At 48.4% G+C, this 21,510-nt stretch overlaps 1 long non-coding RNA gene across 1 annotated transcript; it reads left to right on the forward strand.

Annotated features, from left to right (window-relative positions):
- Positions 1–2,263: 2,263 nt before the first annotated feature.
- Positions 2,264–7,401, forward strand: LOC117071534. The gene is made up of 3 exons (XR_004432344.1): positions 2,264–2,321; positions 2,687–2,916; positions 6,687–7,401. It is a non-coding gene; the product is annotated as an uncharacterized LOC117071534 (long non-coding RNA).
- The last annotated feature ends 14,109 nt before the right edge of the window (positions 7,402–21,510 follow it).

The following is a 21,510-nucleotide window of genomic DNA, read 5'->3' on the forward strand; positions in this document are numbered from 1 at the left end:
TTCACATTGGATTTTGAAGACTTCATACAAAAAAGGCCAAGTGCAACAGCTCATATCTGTAATCCCAGCACTTTGGGAGGCTGAGGTGGGTGGACTGTTTGAGCCCAGGAGTTTGAGACCAACCTGGGCAACATCATGAAACCCCATCTTTACAAAAAAATACAAAACATTATCAGGGCATGGTGGTATGTGCCTATAGTCCCAACTACTCAGGAGGCTGAGGTAGAAGGATCACCTGAGCCCAGGGAAGGTCAAGGCTGTAGTGAGTTGTGATCATGCCACCGCACTCCAGCCTAGGCAACAGAGTGAGACCCTGTCTCAAAAAAAAAAAAAAAAAAAAAGTAAAATAACTCACTAATTGTTGATTATATTGGGTTAAATAGAATATATTATTTGTTTTCTTGTTTTTGAGATGGAGTCTCACTCTGTTGCCCAGGCTGGAGCATGGTGGCACCATCTTGGCTCACTGCAACATCTGCCTCCCGAGTTCAAGTGGTTCTTCTGCCTCAGCCTCCTGAGTAGCTGGGATTACAGGCGCATGCCATCATGCCTGGCTAATTTTTGGATTTTTAGTAGAGACAGGGTTTCCCCATATTGGCCAGGCTCGTCTTGAACTTCTGACCTCAAGTGATCTGCCTGCCTCAGCCTCCCAAACTGCTGGGAGGACAAGAGTGAGCCACCACACCTAGTCTAAATAGAACATATTATTACAAATAATTTCACCAGTGGGTTTTTTGTTTTTCCTTTTAAAAATGCAGCTACTAGAGTTTTTAAAACTATGATATTTTCTGCCTTGGTGCAAAGTAAATTAAAAAATTAAAAAACAACTACTAAGCCAGGCACAGTGGCTTATGCCTGTAATCTCAGCAGTTTGGGAGGCTAAGGCAGGCGGATCACCCAAGGTCAGGAGTTCGAGACCAGCCTGACCAACATGGTGAAACCCTGTCTCTACTAAAAATACAAAAATTAGCTAGGTGTGGTGGTGTGTGCCTGTAATCTCAGCTACTCCTGAGGCTGAGGCAGGAGAATTGCTTGAACCCGGGACACGGAGGTTGTAGTGAGCCAAGATCTTACCACTGCGCTGCAGCCTAGATAACAGAGCGAGACTCCATCTCAAAAACAAAACAAAACAAAACAAAACAAAAGGCTGGACACAGTGGCTCACGCCTGTAATCCTAGCACTTTGGGAGGCCAAGGTGGGCGGATCACCTGAGGTCGGGAGTTCGAGACCAGCCTGACCAACATGGAGAAACCCCATCTCTACTAAAAATACAAAATTAGCCGGGCATGGTGGCGAATGCCTGTAATCCCAGCTACTCAGGAGGTTCAGGCAGAAGAATTGCTTGAACCCAGGAGGCACAGATTGCAGTGAACCAAGATCACACCACTGCACTCCAGGCTGGGCAACAGAGTGAGACTCTGTCTCAGAAAAAAAAAAAAAAAAAAAGCTGCTGAGGCAAGGGAATCACTTGAACCCGGGAAGCAGAGGCTGCAGTGAGCCAAAATCACGCTATTGCACTCCAGCCTGGGCAACTAGAGTGAAACTCCATCTCAAAAAAAAAACCCAAAACCAAATAACAACAACAACAAAACTACCTAGGTAGCTTGCATTGTGTTTATTGGACAGCAGCTGCTTAGAACAAGCCTGGTGTGGAGTAAGTCAGTGTAATTGAAAGCTGCTGTCAGTGTTCAGTGCCTGACATATGGTAAGTGCTTATTGAACAGCAGTTTTTTGGTTTTTGTTTTGTTTTGAAATGGAGTCTAGTTCTGTCACCCAGGCTGGAGTGCTGTGGTGCGATCTCAGCTCACTGCAACCTCCGCCTCCCAGGTTCAAGTGATTCTCATGCCTCAGCCTCCTGAGTAGCTGGGATTACAGGTGCTCCCCACCATGCCTGGCTAATTTTTTTGTATTTTTAGTAGAGACCGGGTTTCACCATGTTGGCCAGGCTGGTCTCAAACTACTGAGCTCTGGCAATCTGCCTGCCTCAAACTCCCAAAGTGCTAGGATTATGAGCGTGAGTCACCATAGCCTGGCCTGTTTTTTTCTTTTTTTTGTGACAGGGTCTCACTTTGTCATCCAGGCTGAATGAGTGTAGTGGTGTGATGTCAGCTCACTGCAGCCTAGATGTCCTGGGCTCACACAGGCCTCTCACCTCAGCCTTCTGAATGGCTCTGACTATAGGCATACACCACCATGCCCTGCTAATTTAAAAAAAAATTTTTTTTAGAGACACGGTCTTGCTATGTTGCCCCAGCTGGTCGCGAACTCTTGGGTACAAGCGATCCTCCTGCCTCAGCTACCCAAAGTGTTGGGATTACAGGTGAGAGCCACTATGCCTGGCCTTGAATGGCAGTTTTGAAGACTTTTCTCTATCCCCTCACTTGCCTCTCTGCCTTGGCAATCAAACCTGGAAAGCATTGTCTGTTTCCTTCCCAGCTTGTTCTATTCACTGACAGTGAGAGCCCTGTCTTTCCTTTTATCCTCCCAACTCCCAGTGCCTCTCCAGGGGTGCCCAGCCCCCCCAGTGAATTTCCATGCTGGTGGGACTTTCTGAGTGTCCCGTTTCCCATCACCTCCCCTCTCCCACCAGCTCTGGGCCCAAGCACCTCTGTGTTCCCCCAGAGTCCACCCACCAGGGGTGTGGTGATCACTCTTGCCATTGTCACTCTCAGGTTTTCTCCTTAGGCCCTGCACTTCTGAGGCTTGATCTGTGATGCTGGGAGAGATGGGACGCTGCCAGAAGGGGCTACTGGCAGGCTGCCAAGAGGCTGCCCACAAAGGCCTTTGCCCTGACAAATTCACCCCTGGGGCCCTGAGTCTGCCCTCAGCCTGGCAGCTGGTAGAGAGGAGATCCAGGTCCCAGCTGTGGACTCAGACGAATCAATTGCTCGAGAGGCCAATATATACACCAGATGGTAAGTTTTCCATGCATGTAGCAGGGTGAGACCGGTTTTTGTTTAGGAAAATATCTTGATCAGCCACTTTTGTTGAGGAAGGGGAGGTGCTAAGGACATAGTTGAAGGGAGATGTTTAAACACAGGAGGAATCAAACAGCTTTACAGAGAACGTTAACCGGAACTTGGGGGTGAGAGACCCCAAAAGGGAAGAAGAGACGGAAGGATGGTCATAGAAATGAAGGAGGGAGGACGGGGGCAGAAAACAAAATGGCAAGGTCAGAGCCTGGGGGGTATGTGTGTATGTGTCCAGTGAGGATTTCACAGTGGCAGGGACACCAAACGGCTTTTTTTTTTTTTTTGAGACTCTTGTTGCCCAGGCTGGAGTGCAATGGCGTGATCTCAGCTCACTGCAACCTCCGCCTCTGGGTTCAAGTGATTCTCCTACCTCAGCCCCCCCGAGTAGCTGGGACTACAGGCACACGCCACCACGCCTGGCTAATCTTTTTATTTTTAGTAGAGACGGGGTTTCACCATGTTGGCCAGGCTGGTCTCAAACTCTTGTCCTTGTGTTCCGCCTGCCTCAGCCTCCCAAAGTGCTGGGATTACAGGCGTGAGCCACTATACCCGGACTCAAAGGACTTTTATGAACAGGATCTATACTATTCTTTTTGAAATGGTTTGTTTTCCTACTAAGTACATCCCTCTATTGCCCAAGCCTTCAGTAAAAGCTGTATCTCATGTGACAAGAAAGCATAGAAAGGCCGGGCATGGTGGCTCACATCTGTAATCCCAGCACTTTCACTTTGGGAGGCTGAGGTGGGCGGATCACCTGAGGTCAGGAGTTTGAGACCAGCCTGGCCAACATGGTGAAACCCCACCTCCATTAAAAATACAAAAAAGCCAGGCGCGGTGGCTCTTTGGGAGGCTGAGGTGGGTGGACCAGGAGGTCAAAAGTTCGAGACCAGCCCGATCAACATGGTGAAATCCTGTCTCTACTAGAAATACAAAAATTAGCTGGGTATGGTGGCGGGTGCCTGTAGTCCCAGCTACTGGGGAGGCTGAGGCAGGAGAATTGCTTGAACCTGGAAGGTGGAGGTTATAGTGAGCTGAGATCACTTCACTGCACTCCAGCCTGGGTGACAGAACAAGACTCTGTCTCATTAAAAAAAAAAAAAAAAGAAAGAAAGAAAGAAAAAGAAAAGGAAAGAAGAAAAAAAGCATAGAAAGAGGGCTTTTTTTTTTTTTTTCCTAGGCTGGGCACAGAGCAGAGGGACGTCACCAGGAAGTGACAGGCAGGGACTCAGGAGGTCAACACTGCAGCCCAGGGGCCAGAGGGACTGGAAAGCCCTCTAAAACCCTGGAAGCAGTGGGGAGGATGTCAGGGGCCCGACTGCCATGGGATAGGAGTAGGAGGAGATTCAATTTAGAGCTCAAAGGCTAAGGCCACCCAAGCTGTGCAACTGGGCCCAGCCCGGGCAGCTGTCATGCTCTGGCACTTTGTCCCTACCTGATCTTACCTCATGGCCAGACCAGCGTAAAAAACAGGCCTGCGAGGAGGGCCTGGCACGACTGTGTCTTGCCAAGGAGTAATCTGGGGCTGCACATAAGGATTGGCCCTGGCTGTGGTGTGGGGCTCCGCCTACTGCTCCTCCCCAGGTAGACACTGCCACCTTCTGGCTCTTCCTCAACTGGCTGCCGGCACCCGCCTCCTCCACACCTCCTTCAAGACAGGCTTTCTCTCGACCAAGAAACAGAATTGCGGAGGTTTCCTTTACCTGCTTACAATCCTGTCTTTCTGGGCTCCCATAAGGTCACTTGAATTAGAGTCTAGGTGATCCCAACCTTTAAAAATAACTTTAAGGCCGGGCGCGGTGGCTCAAGCCTGTAATCCTAGCACTTTGGGAGGCCGAGACGGGCGGATCACGAGGTCAGGAGATCGAGACCATCCTGGCTAACACGGTGAAACCCCGTCTCTACTAAAAAAACTACAAAAAAAAAAAAAAAAAAAAACTAGCCGGGCGACGTGGCAGCGCCTGTAGTCCCAGCTACCCGGGAGGCTGAGGCAGGAGAATGGCGTGAACCCGGGAGGCGGAGATTGCAGTGAGCTGAGATCCGGCCACAGCACTCCAGCCTGGGTGACAGAGCGAGACTCCGTCTCAGAAAAAAAATAAAATAAAATAACTTTAAAAAACAATCTTTTGAGAGTACCTCTTAAGTGTTCTCATTTTTTAAAAAAAAAGGGTAACAAGGGTAACTATGGGAGGTGATGAATGTGTTAATTAATTTGATTGTGATAATCATTTCACGTGTCCATATACCAAATCATCACGTTGTATGCTTTTAATATATATAATTTTACTTGTCAATTGTATCTCAACAAAGCAGAAAAATCCACCCCAGGCTTTTGGTCTCCTCCCACTGATGGCTTCCCACAACTGTCACTGCCTCATTTTTCAGTTGATTAGGAGCAGGGCCCCACTGTGGGGTGTCACTGTCACTGGTATGAAGGCATTTGAGGCTGCAGACACTGTTCCTGGTCGTTCCCCCTTGGTTTTTGTTGGCTTGTTTGCTGGTTGATGGGGTGTTTTCCTTTTTGTCTTTTTTTTTTTTTTTTGAGACAGAGTCTCGCTCTGTCGCCCAGGCTGAAGTGCAGTGGCCAGATCTCGGCTCACTGCAAGCTCCGCCTCCCAGGTTTACGCCATTCTCCTGCCTCAGCCTCCCGAGTAGCTGGGACTACAGGCGCCCGCCATCTCGCCCGGCTAGTTTTTTTGTATTTTTTTAGTAGACACGGGGTTTCACTGTGTTAGCCAGGATGGTCTCGATCTCCTGACCTCGTGATCCACCCGTCTCGGCCTCCCAAAGTGCTGGGATTACAGACTTGAGCCACCGCGCCTGGCCGTCTTTTTTTTTTTTTTTTTGAGATGGAGTCTTGCTCTGTCACCCAAGCTGGAGTGCAATGGTGTGATCTCGGCTCACTGCAACCTCTGCCTCCTGGGTTCAAACGATTCTCCTGCCTCAGTCTCCTGAGTAGCTGGGATTATAGGCACCCACCACCATACCCGGCTAATTTTTGTATTTTTAGTAGAAACTGAGTTTCAACGTATCGGCCAGACTGGTCTCAAACTCTTGACCTCGTGATCTGCCCACCTCGGCCTCCCAAAGTGCTGGGATTACAGGTGTGTGCCACCGCACCCAGCAGGTGGGGTGTTTTTTGCTGGGACTCCCCGGGCCTCTCCACTACTGTGCTCTGCTGCAGGCAGGTTTACTGGGATTCCTGTAACCAGTTTCTTGAGTTTATCAAGGGGTTTGTCTCCCTCCACAGCAACAGTTTGTTAATTTTCTCTCTCTCCTTACCTGAATGCAGGGAAATGCCTTCCTGCCTTTCCTCCTGAGAACCACTCTAGCTTGGCCAAAAGTCCTTTGTTTTGGTCTTTCCAAGTCAGTGCTGAAACCCAAGCTTTCTCCACCAAAGGGAGTCCCAGCTCTTCACCTCCCAAATGGTCCCATTCCCAAGTCCCAAACAGAGAAGAGAGCTTGGTCGACTATGGAGATTGGAGTCTTGCCTGAGTCCCCAAGGACCAGGCCCTTGTCCAGGGAAGCCCTTGGTCCTTGTGGAATCTGCAGGGGTGGGGGTGGGGCGGCTGCTGAAGAGACCTCCGGGTGACGTTCCCCGAGACAGTGGAAACTCACATGGCCCAGCTGTTCATCCTCCATGGGCTCCACTTCCCACCCATCCCTGGCTTGCAGATCCTCTTACCACCGCATGTTTCCTTCCCTCCCCTCCTCAGAGTTGGCTGACTCATTAGGCACTTCCCACAATCCAGTTCCTTCATCCCCCCGCCGCCCCTGCCACAAGCTTCCTGTTGGAGTCTGGAGGACCTCAAAGATTTCCAAAGAGGCCAGCCCTTGGGAGGCCGAGGACTTCACAGCCCGAGGGGAGAGCAAGTCGTCCAGCCGCTGAGACCCACTCAGACCACGAACAGGGCAGGTGCTCAGAGGGCTCGCCCTCTCGTCCACCCCAAACTGGCTGTTGGACATTCTAGTGTTGACCCAGAGAAAGAAGCTGAGGCAAAATCAATATACAGGGTTAATTTGGGCCAAGAGTGAGGACAGCCATTGGGGACACACTTCAAGTTGCCTTGGGGTATGCTCTGTGTTCGGCTTTTGTTACAAGCAGGCCTTTAAAGGCAAAAGGGGACAAGGAGTGGGTGATTCAACAATGTTCTTATTAGTTTGCAGCAATAACATTGGCTTGTGATTGGCTAGGCATTATTGAGCTATGGGGTATGAGTTACGGTGTCTGGAATATGGCGTTTTATGGCTACGTGGTATCAGTCTAGAGCCCACATAGCAAGTGGCTTCAAGAGGTAATTATTTAGCTTGGTGGTCGGGGGTGGGGTGAGATGTGACTGCTGTCATTTGCTGTTGCATTTCTTTTTTGAGACAGAGTCTCACTCTGTTGCCCAGGCTGGAGTGCAGTGGTGCAATCTTGGCTTAAGCGATTCTTCTGCCTCAGCCTCCTGAGTAGTTGGGATTACAGGTGTGTGCACCACTACACCCAGCTAATTTTTTTTTTGAGACAGAGTCTTGCTCTGTCACCCAAGTTGGAGTGCAGTGGTATGATCTCGGCTCACTGCAACCTCTGCCTCCTGGGTTCAAGTGATTCTTCTGCCTCAGCCTCCTGAGTAGCTGGGATTACACGTGCACACCACCATGCATGGCTAATTTTTTGTATTTTTACTAGAGATGGGGTTTCGCCATGTTGGTCAGGCTGGTCTTGAACTCCTGACCTTGTGATCTGCCCACCTGGACCTCCCAAAATGGTGGGATTATAGGTGTGAGCCACTGCACCCAACCCGCTGTCACATTTCAATGCCTCTCTGGGCCTGATAACGAAAGGGGGACTTGCATTCTTTTTTTTTTTTCAGATGGAGTCTCATTCTGTCACCCAGGCTGGAGTGCAATAGCGTGATCTCGGCTCACTGCAACCTCTGCCTCCTGGGTTCAAGCCATTCTTCTGCCTCAGCCTCCCGAGTAGCTGGAATTACAGGCACCTGCCACCATGCCCAGCTAATTTTGTGTATTTTTAGTAGAGACGGGGTTTCACTATGTTGGCCAGGCTGGTCTCCAACTCCTGACCTTGTGATCCACCCGCCTCGGCCTCCCAAAGTGCTGGTATTACAGACGTGAGCCATCGTGCCCGGCCTGGGACTTGCATTCTTCAGATAAAGTTTTTTATTGTTGTTGTTTTGTTTTTGAGATGGGATCTCACTCTACTGCCCAAGCTGGAGTGCAGTGGCACGATCTCGACTCACTGCAGTCTCAAACTCCTGGGCTCAAGTGATCCTCCTACCTCAGTCTTCTGAGTAGCTAGGACTACTGGTGTGCACTATGCCAGTTAATTTTTTATTTATTGTAGAGATGGGGTCTTGTTATGTTGCTTAAGCTGGTCTCGAACCCCTAGGCTCAAGTGATTCTCCTGCCTCAGCCTCCCAAGGTTTTGGGACTACAGGCGTGAGTCACCACACCTAGCCAACACAACACTTCTCATGCCAAATGTTTGGGCTGTTTTTTTTTCTCCATACGCCAAGTAATTCTGCAGCAGACACCAGTTGGGATTCCTATAATTCAATTCAATTCTGACATGGTCTACCTGGAGATACAGGGGGTGAGCTCTGGAAAGGTCGTGAGCACAGGAGTGTTGGGAATAGGCCCCCAAAATCTGGCTGTAAACTGGCCCCAAAACGGGCCATAAATAAAATCTGCAGCACTGTGACATGTTCATGATGGCCATGACGCCCACTCTGGAAGGTTGTGGGTTTACCGGAATGAGGGCGAGGAACACCTCACCCACCCAGGGCAGAAAACCGCTTAAAGGCGTTCCTAAACCACAAACAACAGCATGAGCAATCTGTGCCTTAAGGACATGCTCCTGCTGCCGATAACTAGGCAGAGCCCATCCCTTTGTTTCAGCCCATCTCTTTGTTTCCCATAAGGAATACTTTCAATCTATAATCTATAGAAATAATGCTTATCACTGGCTTGCTGTCAATAAATACGTGGGCAAATCTCTGTTCGGGGCTCTCAGCTCTGAAGGCTGTGAGACCCCTGATTTTCTGTGTGTGTGTCTTTAATTCCTCTAAGGCCACTGGGTTAGGGTCTCCCGGGCTGAGCTGGTCTCAGCACAGGAGTTTCCATCTCTGTGGAGTTGGGGTGCACCACCCTCCCAGCCCATGGAAGTCTTCTTGTTCACCCACCTGGAAGCTCTCTGAACACTGTCCTTTTGGGTTTTGTGGGTGATTCCTAGTCATGATTGATTACATCATTGGCCAAACCAAATATGTTTATCTTTTTTTTTTTTTTTTTGAGACAGGGTCTGGCCCTGTTACTCAAGCTGGAGTATAGTGGTGCGATCTCTGCTCACTGCAACCTCCACCTCCCAGGGTCAAGTGATTCTGTATTGTTAGTAGAGGCGTGTTTTTGCCATGTTGCCCAGGCTGGTCTAGAACTCCTGAGCTCAGGCAATCCACCTGCCTCAGCGTCCCAAAGTGCTAGGATTATAGGCGTGAGCCACTGTGCCCAGCCATCCTGTTTTATTTTCTTCTTGCATATATCCTTTTCTGAAGCTTGAGCTCCAGGGCCCCTTCACTTGCACAGGCCCCTTCGGAGGGTCCGTACCTAATTCTGTATGACTTTCTTAAAAAGGACTCCCTTGTCCTGCCAATCGTACCAAAAGCTTCAGACTCCATAAAATCTAAATCTATGTGTACCTAGAGCAGAGGACCAGGCTGCAATTAGTACATCCTGTGCCTGCCTCTGGCAGAAAGACAAACTCAGCATTTCTCCTGCCAGGCCACTTCTACAGGCCGTTGCCCTCCCCACCTCTTCAGGCCTGAGTGCCGAGAGGCACCCTGGCCCAAGAGTCTTTGTGACTGCCCTGCTAACAGTGCCCTGGATTGGCAGGGAGGGGGTGTCAAAACTCTAAGAGCTGCCGTGTGTACTTCTCTTTTCTGGATACCTTCCACCTTGACTCTGTCAAACAGACGTAAACATTCTCAATCAGCAACCACCCCACTCTAAACTACTCAGAAAAGAAGTTGAAAAACCAATAAGACTTCTGCAGAATCTCTTCCCTTTCCAATCTACAAAGCTAACCCTTACCTCTATCCCCTACCCCACCTCTTACCAGCCTGGGCAAATACAGTCAGCCCTCTGTATCTGTGGGTGCCGTATCTGTCACACATGTCCATGTGAAGAGAGTTGACCAACAGGCTTTGTGTGAGCAACAAGGCTGTTTATTTCACCTGGGTGCAGGCGGGCTGAGTCCACAAAAGGAGTCAGCAAAGGGTGGTGGGATTATCATTAGTTCTTATAGGTTTGGGATAGATAGGCATACAAAGTACCTTCTTAAGGGCGGGGGAGATTATTACAAAGTACCTTCTTAAGGGCAGGGGAGAACATATCAGTTAGGGTGGCACAGGAACAAGTCACAATGGTGGAATGTCATCAGTGAAGGCTATTTTCACTTCTTTTTTGGATCTTCAGTTGCTTCAGGCCATCTGGATGCATACCTGCGCCACAGGGGATACGACGGCTTAACTTGGGCTCAGAGGCCTGACATTCCTGTCTTCTTATATTAATAAGAAAAACAAAACAACATAATGGTGAAGTGTTGGGGTGACAAACATTTTTTTGGGGTGGTATAGACAGACAATGGGCACTGTTTCTCAGGGCTGCTTTGAGTGGGATTAGGGGCAGCGTGGGAACCTAGAGTGGGAGATATTAAATTGAAGAAAGATTTTGGGGTAAGGGGTGATATTGTGGGGTTGTTAGAAGGAACATTTGTCATATAGAATGATTGGTGATGGCCTGGATGCGGTTTTTTTATGAATTGAGAAACTAAACTGAAGGCACAAGGTCCAAATAAGAGAAGGACAAAAACAGGTATTAAAAGACTAAGAATTGGGAGGACCCAGGACATCCAATTAGAGAGTGCCCAAGGGAGTTCAGCATAATCGTTTGGTTGGTTGGCAAGTTTTGGGGATCTAGCTTTGAGATTTTTTATGTTATCATACCAGGCCAGATTGATTTAGGTAAAAAAAAAACACTGTTTATTTAAAAATACATGGAGTCTTTTTTTTTTTTCTTTCTAAGCAGTGAGTAAGTCAAGGCCTCAGCAATGATTTTGGAGAAAAGAGAAATGCAAAGCCAGGAATTGTTTGTTAAAGAAGGATTAGAAACAGCTAGGAGAGAGTGACTGAGATTGATAGTGTGGTGGAGATAGCTGGGGAGAGGTAGAGGGTGGCATAAGAATAGGAATGAGAATAACAGTGAGTATAAAAGTAAAGAATAGCCAGGCACGGTGGCTCAAGCCTGTAATCCCAGCACTTTGGGAGGCCGAGACGGGCGGATCACGAGGTCAGGAGATCGAGACCATCCTGGCTAACATGGTGAAACCCCGTCTCTACTAAAAAATACAAAAAAAAAACTAGCCGGGCGACATGGCGGGCGCCTGTAGTCCCAGCTGCTTGGGAGGCTGAGCCAGGAGAATGGCGTAAACCCAGGAGGCGGAGTTTGCAGTGAGCTGAGACCCAGCCACTGCACTCCAGCCTGGGCGGCAGAGCGAGACTCCGTCTCAAAAAAAAAAAAAAAAAAAAAGTAAAGAATAGGACTTCATCAGGGTGAAAGTATTAGAGTGTACCCTGTCAGCAAAATTATCCACTTTAAGAGAGACTTAAGGGTGGGGGTTTGAGGTAAAACCAGGAGATATCAGTTACGATGGTTTGAAGGAAAAATGTAAACCGGCAGTGAAACAAGGGCAGGGTATTTACCAGTAGGATATTTACCAGGGTATTTACCAGTAGTTGAGTATTTACTCCTAGTATGACTAGACATAAGATAGTAGGGATGATAAGTTTTTGCAGTGCAGTTCGAGTTGGGCTGGTGTCTGGAATGAGACTGTGGCCTAATAAAAAGGACTGTCCATACAGGAGCTTAAATGGGCTGTGCTAGCATCCTGAGGACAGGCTCTAATTCTGAGAAGAGCAAGAGGTAAAAGTATTGTCCAGTCCTTTCTAAGTTGGAGGCTGAGCTTGGTGAGGTGTGTTTTTAAAAGACTATTAGTCCGTTTTATCTTTCCTGAAGATTGAGGACAATAAGGGGTATGAAGGTTTTACTGAATACCAAGAGCCTGAGAAACTGCTTGGTGATTTGACTAATAAAGGCCGGTCCATTATCAGACTGTATAGAGGTGGGAAGGCTAAACCGAGGAATTAAGTCTGACAGAAGGGAAGAAATGACTGTGGGGCCGGGCGCGGTGGCTCAAGCCTGTAATCCCAGCACTTTGGGAGGCCGAGACGGGTGGATCACGAGGTCAGGAGATCGAGACCATCCTGGCTAACACTGTGAAACCCCGTCTCTACTAAAAAATACAAAAAAAACTAGCTGGGCGAGGTGGCGGGCGCCTGTAGTCCCAGCTACTCGGGAGGCTGAGGCAGGAGAATGGCGTGAACCCGGGAGGCGGAGCTTGCAGTGAGCTGAGATCCGGCCACTGCACTCCAGCCTGGGCGACAGAGCGAGACTCCGTCTCAAAAAAAAAAAAAAAAAAAAAAAATGACTGTGGTGGCCTTCTGAGACCCTGTGGGAAAGGCCCCTACCTATCCAGTGAAAGTGTCTACCCAGATCTACCCAGACCAAGAGGTATTTTACTTTCCTGACTCAGGGCATGTGAGTAAAGTCAGTTTGCCAGTCCTGGGCAGGGGCAATTTCCCGAGCTTGATGTGTAGGAAAGGCAGGAGGCCTGAACAATCCCTGAGGAGTAGTAGAATAGCAGATGGAACACTGAGAATGATTTCCTTGAGGATAGATTTTCAGGATGGAAAGGAAATGAGAGGTTCTAAGAGGCGGGCTAGCGGCTTGTAACCTACATGGAAGAGGTTATGAAATGACCACAGAATAGAATGGGCCCGTGAGACTGGAAGGAGATATTTTCCTTGGTCCAAGAACCATTTGCCTTGTGTGGGGAGAGACTGACAGGTGGAAGTTTCCGTGGGAGAGTAGGTGGGAGTGACCAATGAGAAGGAGAAAAACTGGCCATGAGGGACAAAAGTTGGAACACTAGCTGCTGCTTTAGCTATCTTATCAGCATAAGTGTTGCCCTGAGCAATGGGATCCGATACCTTATGATGGCTCTTGCAGTGAATGACTCCAGCTTCCTTTGGAAGTAAAGTGGCCTTGAGAAGAGTTTTTATTAAAGAGGCATTAATGATTCCTTGCATAGCGAGGAAACCTTTTTCAGTCCATACAACAGCATGGTGGTGCAGGATATGGAAGGCATATTTAGAGTCAGTATAAATATTGACATGTAGCCCCTTTGCAAGAGTGAGGGCTCAAGTTAAGGCAATGAGTTCGGCTTGCTGAGAGGTAGTGGAGGAAGGCAGCGTGGTAGCCTCAATGATAGATGTGGAAGACACTATAGCATAGCCTGCCTTTGCTGGTGAGTGGCAATTAGGCCTGGCGGAACTGTCATCGATAAACCAAATGTGATCAGGGTGAGGAACAGGAAAGAAGGAAATATGGGGAAATGGAGTGAATGTCAGGTTTATCAGAGAGATACATTCATGGGGGTCAGGTGTGGTATCAGGAATAATGTGGGGGCTAGCCTAAAACAGTAAGGTCAAGTCGTTTGGACAGAAAGGCTACGGGGCACAGTCCCGGCTCTTGTGTAAGAATTCCGATTGCACAGCCCTGCACTTTGGCTGTGTATAATGAAAATGGGTTGGGATGAGTGAGGGAAAGCTAGGGTGGGAGCAGATTTTGGGGCTGTTTTTAAGGAATGGAAAGAGAAGTGGGGAAAGGATTTAGGATCTATGGGGTCAGCTAGGTTTTCTTTTGTGAGTTTATGTAATGGTTTTATTAGGATGGCAAAACCAGGTATTTAAAGGTGAAAGTATTTAACCATGCCCAGGAAGGAAAGGAGTTGTTGTTTTGTAGAAGGGGTTGGGGTTTGGAAGATTAGTCAGACACAATTAGCAGGGAGAGCAGGTGTGTTTTCATGAAGAATTATGCCGAGATAGATAACAGATGAGGAAGAAATTTGGGCTTGACTGAAGTAATGGGGGCTGTCCGTGAAGCCTTGAGGCAGTACAGCCTGGGTAGTTTGCTGAGCCTGATGGGTGTCAGGGTCAGTCCAAGCGAAAGTGAAGAGAGGCTGGGATGAAGGGTGCAAAGGAATAGTAAAGAAAGCATGTTTTGAGATCCAGAACAGAATAATGGCTTGTGGAGGGAGGTATTGAGGATAGGAGAGTATATGGGTTTGGCACCACGGGGTGGATAGGCAAGACAATTTGGCTGATAAGGTGCAGATCCTGAACTAACTTGTAAGACTTGTCCAATTTTTGAACAGGTAAAATGGGGGAATTGTAAGGAGAGTTTATAGGCTTTAAAAGGCCATGCTGTAACAGGTGAGTGATAATAGGCTTGAATCCTTTTAAAGCATGCTGTGGGATGGGATATTTGTGTTGGGCGGGATAAGGGTGATTAGGTTTTAATGGGATGGTAAGGGGTGAATGATCGGTCGCCAAGGACGGAGTAGAGGTGTCCTATACTTGTGGGTTAAGGTGGGGAGATACAAGGGGAGGATGCGAAGGAGGCTTTCAACCCGGGAAAAGGGCGGCAATGAGGTATGGCTGTAGCCTAGGAATAGACAGGGAAGCAGATAATTTAGTTAAAATGTCTTGACCTAATAAGGGAGCTGGGCAGGTGAGGATAACTAAAAAGGAGTGCATAAAAGAATGTTGTCCAAGTTGACACCAGAGTGGGGGAGTTTTAAGGGGTTTTGAAGCCTGGCCGTCAGTACCCACAACAGTTATGGAGGTAGGGGAAACAGGTCCTTGAAAAGAAGGCAATGTGGGGTGGGTAGCCTCCATATTGATTAAGAAGGGGATGGACTTACCCTCCACTATAAGAGTTACCCAAAGAATCTGTGATGATCCAGGAGGCTTCCGAGGCAATTGAGCAGCGTCAGTCTTCAGGCGCTAAGCCAAGAAGATCTGGGAAGGAGTCAGAGAGCCTTGGGCCAGAACTTTTGGGGCTCTAAGAGTGGCTGCCGGGTAAGCTGGGCAGTCTGATTTCCAGTGGGTCCCTGCACAGATGGGACACGGCTTGGGAGGAATCCCGGGCTGTGGGCATTCCTTGGCCCAGTGGCCAGATTTCTGGCACTTGAAGAAGGTCCTGATGGAGAAGGTCCTGTAGGAATGCTTGACTGCTGTGGCTTAGGCATGTATGGCTTAGGCATTTTGAAGTTCTTGCGTGCTGGAGATGTGGCTAGGGTTTCTCTCACAGTGGAGGCCAGGAATTGCAACTCAGAAATATGTCGCTACTTGGCTGCCTCTATTCTATTATTGTACACCTTTAAGGCGAGGTTAATTAAGTCCTGTTGTGTGGTTTGAGGGCCAGAATCTAATTTTTGGAGCTTTATTTAATGTCGGGAGTGGATTGGGTAATAAAATGCATATTGAGAATAAGACAGCTTTCTGACCCTTCAAGGTCTAGGGCTGTAAAGCATCTCAGGGTTGCTGGCAAATGAGCCGTCAACTGGGCTGGGTTTTTATAGTTGATGAAAAAGAGCCTAAATGCTAACTGATTTGGGAGAGGTTGGATAAAGGAAAAGGAGCATTAACCTTGACTATGCCTTTAGCTCCAGCCACCTCTTTAAGAGGAAATTGTTGAGCAGGTGGGGGAGGGCTAGTTGTGAAACAAAACTGTAAGCCGGACAGGGTGTGAGGAGGGGAGGTGATAGAAGGATTACTGGGTGGGGGAGCAGAGGCTGAGGAAGAATTGGAGCCTGATTCAGCCTGGCAGGGAGCGACCTGAGGAGGACCAGTATGGGGAGGAGGGGAGAGGTCAAATGGGTCGGTAGAAAAGGAAGATCGAAAAGACTCAGTGACACTTGGGGTTGGGACTGAAGGGACAGGCAGGAGGGAAAGAAGGATTTGGGATAAGTAGCATTGGAAACAGAGACTAGGAAGGGACTGACATGTAAAAGAATGCCTGGACGTCAGGCATCTCAGACCATTTGCCCATTTTACGACAAGAATTACCTAGGCCTTGTAGGATGGAAAAATTGAAAGTGCCATTTTCTGGCTATTTGGAACCATTGTCGAGTTTGTACTGGGGTTAAGCGGCATTGCAGAAGAAAATAAGGGGTTTAGGTTTTAGGTCAGGTGTGAGTTGAAGAGGTTTTAAGTTCTTGCCAGGCTGAGGGAGAAGAAGGAGGAATGGAGGGTGGAAGGTTGCCCATAGTGAAGGAGGCAAGCCCAGAGAAAAGAGAGGGTAGAGACATGGAGAGAAGGGGTGGGGGGTACTTGCCCCCCAGGAAAGTGGTGCTTGCCACTAAGGGTGAAGGATCAAGGCAGGCTTCCCCGCAGTGATCAGACACCTCTGAAACGTGGGTGAATAATCAAGCAGACATCCCCGCAGTGATTAAACACTAAGGGAAGACTGTCTTCCTGAGTCCGTGACTGGCACCAGAGTTTTGGGGTCACGGATAAAATGTGTCTCCTCTGTCTCTACTAGAAAAGGAAAGCAGCTGAAATTAAGAGAAGGGAGAGATTGAAGGATGGCGCCAAGATTGAAAGGAAAAAGAGGCTGAGGGATAGTGAGAGAGATTGGAGAAGAGAGTAAAAAAAGGCTGCTTACCCGATTTAAAATTGGTGAGATGTTCCTTAGGCTGATTGGTCTGATGACCCAAGGTCATAGGTGGATCTCTCTCACGGAGCAAAGGGCAGGAGGACAGAGGATTGATCTCCCAAAGGAAGTCCCCCAATCCGAGTCACAGCACCAAATGTCACGTGCGTCCCTGTGAAGAGAGTCCACCAACAGGCTTTGTGTGAGCAATAAATTGTTTATTTCACCTAGGTGCAGGCGGGCTGAGTCCAAAAAAGGAGTCAGCAAAGGGTGGTGGGATTATCATTAGTTCTTATAGGTTTGGGATAGGTGTACAAAGTATATTCTTAAGGGCAGGGGAGAATAAATATTACAAAGTACCTTCTTAAGGGAGGGGGAGAATATATCGTATCAGGGTGGGGCAGGAACAAATCACAATGGTGGAATGTCATCAGTTAAGGCTATTTTCACTTCTTTTGTGGATCTTCAGTTGCTTCAGGCCATCTGGATGTATACGTGCAGGTCACAGGGGACATGATGGCTTCACTTGGGCTCAGAGGCCTGACAGTATCTGTGGGTGCCGTATCTGTGGATTCTGCATCCATGGACTCAACCAAGCATAAAACAAACATATCTGAAGGGTCATGCACAGTGGCTCACACCTGTGATGTCAGTACTTTGGGAAGCTGAGGCAGAAGGATTACTTAAGGCCCGGAGTTTGAGACCAGCTTGGGCAACATAGCAAGACCCCATTTCTACCACACACACACAAAAAAAGCCAGGCATGGTGGTGCATTCCTGTAGTCTCAAGGGAGGCTGAGGTAAGAGAACTGCTGGAGCTCAGGAGTTCAAGTGAACTATTGTTGGTGCCACTGCACTCCAGGCTGGGTGACAGAGTGAGACCCTGTCTCCAGAAAAAAAAAAAATTGGAAACAATTGAAAAAAACATTGTGCCTGTACTGAACATGTACCTTTTTCCTTGTCATCATCTCCCAAACAATACAACGTAACAACTATTTACATAGCATTTAGATTGTATTAGATATTATGTGTGAAATCTAGAGATTTAAAGTATATGGGAGGATGTGGGTAAGTTATATGCAAATACTAAGCCATTTTATATCAGGGACTTGAGCATGTATGGATTTCGGCACCCAAGGAAGGTCCTGGAACCAATCCCCCACAGATACTGAGGGCTGAAGCACCATGTTTAGCACACAAGCTTTAACTGTTCCACTGCCTGGCCCTTGGCAGGCCTGACTAGTTGATCACAGAACTCTTTCCAGGTGGGCTCCTATGCAATCACTACTGATAGATCAGAATGGAAACCTATTTCCCTCCTAATGAAACTCAGATCTAAATTATTGAACAGGCAAATCTTTTTCAAGGGAAAAGGACCAATGCCTGCAATAAATTCCATCTATGTTGACTATAGGGAGGTCAATTCTAAGAATGTATTTTCTTTTTTTTGTTTTTTGAGACAGTCTTGCATTGTCACCCAGGCTGGAGTGCAATGGTGTGATCTCTGCTCACTGCAACCTCTGCCTCCCAGGTTCAAGCCATTCTCCTGCCTCAGCCTCCCATGTAGCTGGGATTATAGGTGCCCGCCACCACACCCGGCTAATTTTTTGTATTTTTAGTAGAGATAGGGTTTCACTATGTTGGCCAGGCTGGTCTCAAACGCCTGACCTTGTGATCCGCCCGCCTCGGCCTCCCAAAGTGCTGGGATTACAGGTGTGAGCCACCATTCCCTGGCCTCTAGGAATGTATTTTCTATTTGATCAAATAAGGGGAAGCCTCGGGAGATCTTGTGGTACATCCTGTGACAAAATGGGATAATCACTAACCTGGAACTGGAAGTCCTGCTCTGTTCTGGGCAAAATGAATAACCTCCTTATTCTGCATGGGGGATTACTACACATGTTAAGTGATCTTGAGAAAGTGAGTGGGCACCGGGCGTGGTGGCTCACGCCTGTAATCCTAGCACTTTGGGAGGCTGAGGCAGGCGAATCACAAGGTCAGGTGATCGAGACTGTCCTGGCTAACACGGTGAAACCCCGTCTCTACTAAAAATACAGAAAATTAGCCAGGCGTGGTGGCATGAGCCTGTAGTCCCAGCTACGTGGGAGGCTGAGGCAGGAGAATGACATGAACCTGGGAGGTGGAGCTTGCAGTGAGCCGAGCTTGCAGTGAGCCGAGCTTGCACCACTGCACTCCAGCCTGGGTGACACAGCAAGACACCATCTAAAAATAAATAAATAAATAAAAGAAAGTGAGTGGATTAGTGAGGGTTCTCTAGAGGGACAGAACTAACAGGATAGATGTATATATGAAAGAGAGGTTTTTTTTTATTACTATTTTTTATTTTTCTGAGACTGAGACTCTCTCTGTCACCCAGGCTGGAGTGCAATGGCACAATCTCAGCTCACTGCAACCTCCATCTCCTGGGTTCAAGTGATTCTCCCACCTCAGCCTCCCGAATAGCTGGGATTACAGGCACCCGCCATCATGCCTGGCTAATTTCTGTATTTCTGTAGAGACAGGGTTTCACCATGTTGGCCAGGCTGGTCTTGATCCCCTGACCTCAGGTGATCCGCCTGCCTCAGCTTCCCAAAGTGCTGGGATTACAGGCATGAGCCACCGTATGTGGTCGAAAGGGACTTTATTAAGGAGAATCCACTCACACCATCACTAGGTGAAGTCCCATGATAGGCTGCAAGCTGAGGAGCAAAGAAGCCAGTAGAGGCGCAGTCCCCAGAACTGCAAAAGTAGGGAAGCTGACAGCACAGCCTTCAGTCTGTGGCCAAAGGCTGGAGAGCACCTGGGAAACCACTGTGTTGTCCAAGAGTCGAAAGGCTGAAGAACCCGATGATGTCTGAGGGCAGGAAGCATGCACCAGGGGAGAAAGATGAAGGCTGGAAGACTCTGCATGTCAGCTCCTTCCGCGCCTTCCACCTACTTTATTCTCGCTGTGCTGGCAGCCCATTGGAGGGTGCCCACCCAGATCAAGGGTGTGTCTGCCTCTCCCAGTCCAATGACTCAAATGTTAATCTCTGGCAGCGTCCTCACAGACATACCCATAAACAATACTTTGCATCCTTCAATCCAATCAAGTTGACACTCATATTAACCATCATAGTGAGGGTGATAAAGCACCATTCATAAGAAAAGGAAGAAAGAAATCCAGAGATATCCTCATGGCTTTTTTTTTTTTTTTTTTTGAGACAGGGTCTCACTTTGTCACCCAAGATGGAGTACAGTGGTGCAATCACTGCTCACTGCAGCCTTTACCTCCCCGGGCTCAAGGTGATTCTCCCACTCAGCCTCCTGGGTAGCTGGAACTACAGGCATGCACCACCACACCCGGCTAATTTTTATCTTTTGTACAGATGGGGTTTCACCATGTTGCCAGGCTGGTCTCGAACTCCTGGGTTCAAGTAATCCTCTCACCTCAGTCTTCCAAAGTGCTGGGCTGACTGGTGTGAGCCACTGCGCCCAGCCTTTTTAAAATTTTTTTATTTATTTTATTTTTTAGAGGCAGGGTCTCACTATGTTGCCCAGGCTGGAGTGTAGTGGCTATTCATAGGCAGAATCCCACTACTGATCAGCACAGGAGTTTTGACCTGCTCCATTTCTGACCTGGGTCGGTTCACCCCTCTTTAAGCAACCTGGTGGTCCCCTGCTCCTGGGAGGTCACCATATTAATGCTGAACATAGTGTGGACACCTGGTTGGCATAGTGTACTGCAGCCCAGAACCCCTGGGCTCAAGCCATCCTCCTGCTTGAGCTAGGACTACAGGTGTGCGCCATTGTGCCCAGCCTCATGGGGTTTTAAATGGGGGACCGTGGTGAACTGTTCCCAGAACCTGGAGCGAGAGTGTCCCTCTCTGGTGGCAAAAGCAGTAAAAAAGGAGACGATGGACAAGCTTATGGGCTGCAGACAGAACCTGTAACCAGCATCTGCCAAGTCTAGTCTCGGCTGCTGAGGCGCTGACACCTGCAGAGATGGTCCCACTGCACCTGTACAGATGGTCTCTGACTTCCAATGCTTCCATTCCAGATTTTTCAACTTTGTGATTGGTTTATTAGGATGTAGCCCCAACCTAAGTCAAAGAACTCCTTATGACTTACGATGGGGTTATGGTTTCTACTGAAGGTGTAATGCTTTCACACCATCATATAGTCGAAACATCTGAAATCAACCATTATCAGTCAGGGGACCGTCTGCTGTGCTGCCCACAATAAATGTATTTTCCACATACAACGGGTTTATGGGGCTGTAGCTCCTTGTGAATCGAGGAGCATCTGTATCACTTCCTATTTCAGTTGTTTCTCTTGGCAACCCCTTCTCTTGTCCTCTCAGACTGGCTGTTATATGCCTCCTCCACTATCCTCAGTCCCCCAACTACTCATCCCCTCACCCTCTGCCTCCTCCTTTGAGAAAATACAGGCGGTACCAGGCAGGAGCCACCCAGCTCCCACCAAACCGGGAGGGGAGGGGAGTATAGTATTCTCTGGTTTGGGACTTGGATCCCTCCACATCTGTGGTGTCAGCCATCACTGTCTTCTTGCTGGCATCTTCAGCCTCACCTCTGCTAGCTCCCTTTCCTCAGCATAGAAATTTGCTAAGGGCATTCCCAGCTTAAAACAAAACTAAACTAAAACTAAGGCAGAGTGCCTTAGTTCAGTTTTTTAAAGAACAGTTTCGGCAGGGCGCGGTGGCTCACACCTGTAATCCCAACACTGGGAGGCTGAGGCAGGTGGATCACTTGAGGTCAGGAGTTCGAGACCAGCCTGGCCAACACGGTGAACCCCTGTCTCTACTAAAAAAAAAAATAGCCAGGCATGGTGGCGTGTGCCTGTAATCCCAGCTACTCGGGTGGCTGAGGTACAAGAATTGCTTGGATCTGGGAGGTGGAGGTTGCAGTGAGCCAAGATGGTGCCATT

This window comes from Trachypithecus francoisi, unplaced genomic scaffold, assembly GCF_009764315.1.
Source record: "Trachypithecus francoisi isolate TF-2019V2 unplaced genomic scaffold, Tfra_2.0 Lachesis_group3, whole genome shotgun sequence".
NCBI lineage: Eukaryota > Metazoa > Chordata > Mammalia > Primates > Cercopithecidae > Trachypithecus > Trachypithecus francoisi.